The sequence below is a fragment of the Dendrobium catenatum genome, unplaced genomic scaffold (assembly GCF_001605985.2).
Source record: "Dendrobium catenatum unplaced genomic scaffold, ASM160598v2 fragScaff_scaffold_123, whole genome shotgun sequence".
In the NCBI taxonomy this organism is placed as follows: Eukaryota; Viridiplantae; Streptophyta; class Magnoliopsida; order Asparagales; family Orchidaceae; genus Dendrobium; species Dendrobium catenatum.
This window is the reverse complement of record NW_021318585.1, coordinates 621,514-628,308: the sequence shown is the minus strand read 5'-3', so window position 1 is coordinate 628,308 and position 6,795 is coordinate 621,514. Positions and strand designations below refer to the sequence as shown.

At 30.9% G+C, this 6,795-nt stretch overlaps 1 non-coding gene across 1 annotated transcript; it reads right to left on the bottom strand.

The window, feature by feature from the left end:
• Positions 1–6,401: 6,401 nt before the first annotated feature.
• On the bottom strand, positions 6,402–6,508 carry LOC114580504. Its single transcript, XR_003701940.1, has one exon. It is a non-coding gene; the product is annotated as a small nucleolar RNA R71 (small nucleolar RNA).
• Positions 6,509–6,795: the final 287 nt, after the last annotated feature.

The following is a 6,795-nucleotide window of genomic DNA, read 5'->3' as shown; positions in this document are numbered from 1 at the left end:
AAAAAGGTATATTCCTATCTCTTATTAATTTAAAATAGTCATGTGAATTCTTCATAGTTTATGACAGTCAAATCTTGGTAAATTAAAAAATTTAAGATAAACATATAATAATAAGCATAGTAAACTGTTATATTGCAAGACATGTAAATCACCCAAGTCTAATATGACCTAGATTAATTTTAACTCCCTAGTATCATAAATCATATACTAATATTCTTAATCTAGAAACACAATAGACAATTCCTATCATAACCATCACTTCCTCAATAAAAGTGTTGTTTTAATTGTATTTATACATGAAATGTATAAAAAGTTAAAAACTATAAGTGTTGAACAGCACCGCAACGTCATCATTCTAAGTGTCATAGCTTAAGTTTTCAAAGATACCCAGCGCTAGATTCAGACATGGTAGTGCTGAGTTCTCTATTTTCTAGCACCATAGTGACACCAAGGCCAGCATTGTTGCGCCCAAAATTTAACACCGTAGTACTTGAGCCACAAGAAAATAAGCGTCGGAGCATCGAGCTTTACAACACCTCAGCATTGAAATTCACATTCAAGCTCCATAATGCTCAAATTTTTTTAGCTTCATGGAAGAGCGATTGCCAACGTGAGGAGACATGCCGACTCAACCAAAAGATGCATCATTTCAATCATTAACCATGTCAGGGCAGCCAATGTCACAAGCAAGCCAAAATTATAGCACTAAAGAGCTATTTGATTTTATATAGTTGTGGTGTCACATGTCGAGCACCGCGGCGCTCAAATCGTCCCTATACTTACTATAAATAAATTTTTAATTCTATTGTTTAAATAGTTCAATCATGTAAGCAAAAGTCTAAAATTTTAAGTGTGCTTCTTTAGTGTTCCCTTAAAGTAAAAACTAAAGGAGTCTAAAGAAGTGCAAGGTACTTTCATTGAGGAGATCTTAGCCTCTTTCTACAAGAAACTATGTGGTTAGAGGAAGGAGTGTGGAGAATATCATTTGATCCTTATGGGTGATAATTTTCTTATTGCTTCTCTTGTACCCCTTCTTTTAATAAATGAAAAGAAAACGAGTTTAGTTGTTAAATGTTCCATGTTTGGCTAATTCTCTAGTTTTGGGTTGATGATGTAAAAATTATAATAAGTCTAAATGCATACTCTTATTCCTTGAATGATACATTAGTATTTTTTATATTTCATGTTCTTCAATTAATGCATACAATAGCTATGTGAGTAGTTAAAATCTAGTGTGAAGTATAGTCTCCACGGAGGAATGCTTGAATAATTAGGAGTATTGAAATGAAATGTTAACATGTCAGACATATGAAATTTGAATGTTTTAGGTTTTATGGAGATAAAAAACTATAGGAAGACCATTAAAAAAAAAAAATCCACCCCTATAAGCTTGGTAGAGATCTTATGATGCATATGCCCTGATCTACATCTAAACTTTAAGCTTCTAATTAGGATAACTATGTTATTTACATTCATTAGTCCAAAACACTTTATTTCTATAAGCATCAAAATCTCCTTACAATTTTTTTTTTTAGTGACAAAAACTCAAAAACAACATTTTTATTTTTAAATGGATAAATTATGTATTGCAAGTCAACGGTAATAATTTAATTATAATAATGTGGAACTCTTTATCTTTGAATTAATATTATGCTCTATCACTTTATTACTTAATTAGGCAATTATACTTGTGTATTTTAGTGGGCTTTCATTAATTTTATATTAAAGAAAATCTTAGCATATTTCAACTCAACAAGTTACATCCTTGTCCACGCCCTATCAAACTTTATTTACAATTGCCAAGGATTTAATGTGTGTATTGCAATTTTAACAATTTTATTGAAATAAGTGAATATTTAGACCTACTTGTATCTTTTATCTTTATTTTGTTTAAAAAAATTTTTAAAAAGCTAAAAAAAAGTTTTTTGTTGATTGATTAGCTAGTTATTTTTATTTAATTTATTTATCCTTATTGTTGCTTAGTAGACCTAATAAGGATTCCTTTTTGTTTCACTCTGAGATAGAAAGGATGCTTACAAATTTTTTTTTTAAAAATAGAAATTTCTAACCCAATGTAAGATTAGGATCATTCTAGACCTCTTTGCGAGTCTATTAACCCTTTAGTAGAAGGAATCCATTATAGTATCAAAAGACATATTATCTTTTTTTTTTTTGGGGAAATTTGGGAGCCGAAGCTCATATATTAAAGAAAATTGAGTTACAAATAAGAAACCAAAAGCTGCAAAAGAAAAATGGGATTGAAACCAGGAAAAAAGACCCAGATCCAACCGAAAAACAATTATAGTAAAGAGAGGAGAAAAACAAAACTTCAGGGACTCAGACAGACGGAGAGCACCCCAAAAACTCATCTAGCATCAAACTATGACTGTGAAAAGTAATCGAAAGAGGGCCCATTTCCCCGGTTGCTACCACCATGAAAAAGAGATCAAAAACAGGCAGACAGCCATCCAAGGGGAAAAACCAGCGTCGCACAGTCCAATGGTGCTCCCCGGTCATCATTGTCCCATAAAAATTCCTCCTCCATCAAATAGATAACAGGACCCGTCAGCCAAAACACTGATCAGAAAAGATTCTGAAACTTAAGCTTGAGCACCTCCACATTTTTCCAACTGCAAGTTTTCTTCCTAATAACCAAATTGATGTTGCCAGTCACACCAGTAGGGGATAACCAGGAATTGGAGAAACGCCTGTTGTTTCTCTCCCTCAATATGTGATAAATAGTGAAAGCCATAACAGAGAAACAAAAGTTTTTCTCAAATTTGGAAGAAAATTCTGAGTCAAGACAATCATAAGCTTGAACTGAAATCTGCCATAATTTTGATGGTTAAAAATTTTTAGTTTGGGAGAGCTCCTATTGAAGCTCCTAACCTACACCAAACCTTCTTAGAAATCTGTGTAACATTTGGTTACAAACCTGATTTAAGCACTATAACTTTGATGATAACAAATATTATTATGTATGTTACTACTTTATCTTGTTTTAGTGATATTTTGTTTTATTTTATGTGTACTAACTTTTCAGTAAATTAGCCCATTGTTCATTGAAAATTTAGATCAACTCAATACTAGGTAGACTAGGGTCACAGTTGTTTTTTAATTTTATTTTATATTTTTCCCTTTCTTGAGTCGTATCATGTATTAGGTGGATATCTTTGCTGAGTAAACTTGCACACGCATAGGGGGAGAGTGAAAAATGATTTTTGAGGGAGTTTTTTCTTAAGTACATCATACTATTCGAATGAATTCTTACTGTAATGCTCTCTCTGGTTGTAATAAAATTACTTCTATTCTTGCTTAAACATTAGAAAAGAAATTGTTGACAAATTTAAAATTAAAAGGAAAAAAAATTCATGAATCGATATATCCTTTCTTATTTCCTTTACATTTTAATTCCTTGTGTGAACTTGAAATCTAAATCGAATTAGTGTTGAGATGGTTGAAATGAAAATATTTTCATTCTACTATATTTTTATATCATGAATATATTATGCAATTTGATAAAAGAGAATCATTTCATAAATCATTCTATTTATTCCTATTAGAAATACTAGATTTTCTAAGTAGATTATTCCTCCCTAATAAGAGAGCGAGTTACTCTTCTCTTCTATTTGAAAGATAATACTTACAACTGAGATTCTTAAAGATTTAGTAAGGAAGCAATTCAAAAAAAATTCAAAAGAGCTACAAAATGAACCGAAAAGTAAAAGATGCACAATGCGCCAAAAGTAAAAGACGCACTAAGTGTCTCAAAAATAAAAGATATACAATGTACGTTGAAAGCTGATAAAAGAGGCACAAATTGAGCCAAACTTAAATTAGATTTTCTTTCTAGTAAATCTTTAAATGTAAAAAAAATTATGTGTTTCATAATATGGTTAATACTTGATTTTGGAACATTTTGGTTCTTCGTTCCTCACTTTTAAAGTAATATTCTATTTTATATACTTCATGCTATCAATTTGAAAAGTTTAAGTTTCTCTGTCTAATTGTAACTCTTAAATTATATTTTTGTTTAATCAAAAGATATTAGCCTGTGAAGATGTTAAGCTAGGTGTGCAATCTCTAGAATCTAAATCTTATCGTTGCAACAAAGTCAACACCTATCTTATTTGGTCTTTTCTATTTGTAAAGTAAATTTATTACACTTTAGAGAATGCCCACAAGAGTTCTCATGTTTGTGATGTTTTTTTTCTTTACCTTGAGTTGTTAGTCATTTTGAGTCTATTTATTTTATGCATTTTTTATTTCTATTTTCAGTTTTTCTTCCTATTATTTTCCCTCTTTTGTGATGTCAAAAGGGGGAGTAGTATTTTATTAATTTCTATTTTTTGTTATTTTTATATTATTTAAAATAATAAAAAATTACTCCTTTTTCTTACAATTAACTTTCATTTAAGGGGTAGTTTAGAGGAAAGAAACTTTTTGAAAAACTAAAACACTAATCTTTGTCATCATAAAAAAAGTGAGAGATTATTGCAAACCTGATTCAAGCACTATGAATTTGATTATAACAAATATTGTTGTATCTGTTACTGCTTTCTCCTATTACTATTATATTTTGTTTTTTTTTTTGTGTGAATTAACGTTTCAAGAAATCAGTCCATCGTTCACTTATAATTCTGATCAACTAAGACTGAATAGACTATGGTTATAGTCATTTTTTTTTATTTTATTATGTAGTTTTTCCTTTCTTGAGTCGTATCATATAATTGGGTGGATATCTCTGCTGAGTAACCTTACACACACACAGGGGGGGAGAAAGAAAAATGTTTTTTGAGATAGATTTTTTTAGTACATTGTACTGTATGATTTTAGTTTCATACTATATGAACTTGCTTTATATTATATAATTTTAATTTGTACCGTACAATTTGTTGTGCTATGTCAAAATTCTAGCCGCCGGTGGTTAATGAAGATACTAATTATGTGTTGATCGTATATTATGATTTGGCTTGCACTGTATGTCATAATTAAAATCTTTCTTAATTAATCTCTTGATATCAGATAATTAAATCATGGATAATTATTGTGATCAGCCGTACTATATGATACAGTTCATACTATCGATTACCCATATATGAAAATGGTCATCCAATAGATAATACCAAAACAAATACATGATTTTTGTGCTGATAGTATTGTATGGTATCCAAACTCTTAGGTGATCGATAGTATACGATGTTGGCCATCCCAAGGATCATCCCAAATAAATAGAAGTAATTTTTATAATTTATACCATACGATATTTTGATCATACTGTACGAAATGTTATAAAGGTTGAACAGTTTTCCTGAACGATCTTACTGGATGAGTCTAAATTGCACTTATCGTATTGTACGATACATGTATCATATTGTACGAATAGAAGAAAGATCTCTTAAAAATTAGGGTTTCTTGAAGCCTGCTACTTAAGATTTTATAATACTCCTACTAAAAGATCTTTGGCAATTGAGATTTCAGGAGAGAGATCCTTAAGGGAGAAAAGAAAAAGAGCTTTGTGATAGAAGAGAGGGAGATTTTATGACGAAGAAGTTGTGAGGGTATTCACAAGGTTGCTCTAAGCAAGATTCTTGTTTACTATAAATAAGCATCAGCATGGATTCTTTGTGGCTCCGGAGAAGAAGTTCTTTAGCAAAGATCATGGTTCTCTAAACATCACCTAGAGGGTAAAAATATAGTTGTGGTTCTATGACCATCACTAGGAGGGTAAAAATATAGTTGTGGTTCTCTGGCCATCATTAGGAGGGTGAAAATAGAGTTGATGTTCTCTACTTGTAAAAGAGTCACAATTCTCTGCCACACCGATGAGGTAAAAAATTGTCTGTACAGGCTTCTCCACCTTGTTGTAAGAGCAAAAGGAGAGTCACTACTATTTAGTGCAATACTTGGAGAGGGAGTCTCCAAGAAGTGGACGTAAGTCAGGTTGACTGAACCACTTAAATTTGGTGTGCTCAAAATGTGTTCTATCTGATTATTTTTTGCACTTTAATTTTGGTAATTATATGTATGGTTGAAAAATCTATTTTATTTCATTGTTATGAAATTTACTCTTTTCGTATCCGCTGTATCGATTATCATGTGTGGGTCTGAAAAGTTTTTAAAGAAGTTATATTTCCCCAAAAAAAATTAAAATAACCAATCCCCCCCCCCCCCCTCTTGGTTAGCCTCGGGCAACTTCATGGTTTCACAACCCTCACGAACTTTCACATTTAAGTATAATTGTACTAGTAATTATGCTATTAGACTTAGATTATTCAAATTTTCTATAAGGAACAAACCAAATATGTGGTTGAATTTTTTACCCCTAGGCTCTATAATCATTTGGAATGAGTTTGGCTAATTAATTCCTAGTTGAGTACTTCTCACCTTAAAATTTTACCAAACTTAGAAATGATATCAAATCTTTTGCCTAATTTTAGGGTGAGTTAATGTATGAAAATTTGGAGAGATTTAAGGAAATGCCTAGGAAATACCCTCACCATACATTACCAATTGGTTAGTTATTTAAACTTTTTATAATAGATTCGTAGGATCTCTAGGATTAGTTATTGATATTATAATTCATTCATCTTTAATGTCTAAGTTGTTTGAGGAAGCATATGAACTAATAGAGGAAATTACTACAAAAAATTTTCAATGGTCTGTTGATAGAGTGAATCCTAAAAGAATACATGGAGTTTATGAATCATATGCCTTTTCAATTCTTACTACTCAAGCTGCTTCAATTTCAAAGAAATTGCATACTGTTGGAGTTAATTCAAGATTAGGTTTAGG